Source organism: Tiliqua scincoides, chromosome 4, assembly GCF_035046505.1.
Source record: "Tiliqua scincoides isolate rTilSci1 chromosome 4, rTilSci1.hap2, whole genome shotgun sequence".
Classification (NCBI taxonomy): Eukaryota; Metazoa; Chordata; class Lepidosauria; order Squamata; family Scincidae; genus Tiliqua; species Tiliqua scincoides.
This window is the reverse complement of record NC_089824.1, coordinates 95501539-95502377: the sequence shown is the minus strand read 5'-3', so window position 1 is coordinate 95502377 and position 839 is coordinate 95501539. Positions and strand designations below refer to the sequence as shown.

Here is an 839-nt window from a genome sequence, read left to right as displayed (position 1 = left end):
GATTGGGCTTATTTAATTTACAGTAAGTGGCTCAAGGAATATAATCTTCCGTTCACCCTTATGAACAACTGCAGCAGCAAATAATTGTTTAGGGCTTGTTTGCAATGGTTTGGTTTTGTCCACAGAGAATTATTTCCTGCAGAGTTATGCTGGTTTTCTGAAAGACCCAGGACATTGTGCTGTTGGTACAGAGCCAGCGTTTGTAGGGTTGCTTTTTCTGCAATATTACTGGGGGAAAAATAGACAATGGCTCTTTACACATATACCTGTGTGCATTGTGGGGCCAGCCCTACTTGCTCTGCTGTACTAGATTTCTGTGAAGCTGGGTTTGCATGTGTTACTTTGTGCCTCTTTGCAGCTATGCATATTTACAAGATGAGGCTGCCAGAAATGAAATCCCTGTCACCATGCATGGTGGCTGCATGCTGCTACTGTTTTGTGGAAGAATGGTTGGCAACCTTCAGTCTCGAAAGACTATGGTATAAGCCTACAGCACCCGGTATTCCCAGGCGGTCTCCCATCCAAGTACTAACCAGGCCTGACCCTGCTTAGCTTCTGAGATCAGACAAGATCAGGCATGTGCAGGGTAACAGTTTCCTGCATGCAACTGTGACCCTGCACATGCCCGATCTCGTCTGATCTCAAAATTCAAAGTATTATTTTAGTGACCACATCACTGGACCCATTTTATTGTTTTCAAAATTTAGGATTAGCACTATTGTTTGCACAAAGAATGTAACACAGACTACAATCCTAAAATATACAGGATTTACAGCCCATTCTCATCATGGATTTTAATGTTTTTTGGAAGCAAGTCCCATTGAGTTCCGTGAGACTTA

At 42.8% G+C, this 839-nt stretch overlaps 1 pseudogene; it reads right to left on the bottom strand.

The window, feature by feature from the left end:
- Positions 1 to 484: 484 nt before the first annotated feature.
- On the bottom strand, positions 485 to 605 carry LOC136650589 (5S ribosomal RNA; annotated as a pseudogene).
- Between the last annotated feature and the right edge of the window lie 234 nt (positions 606 to 839).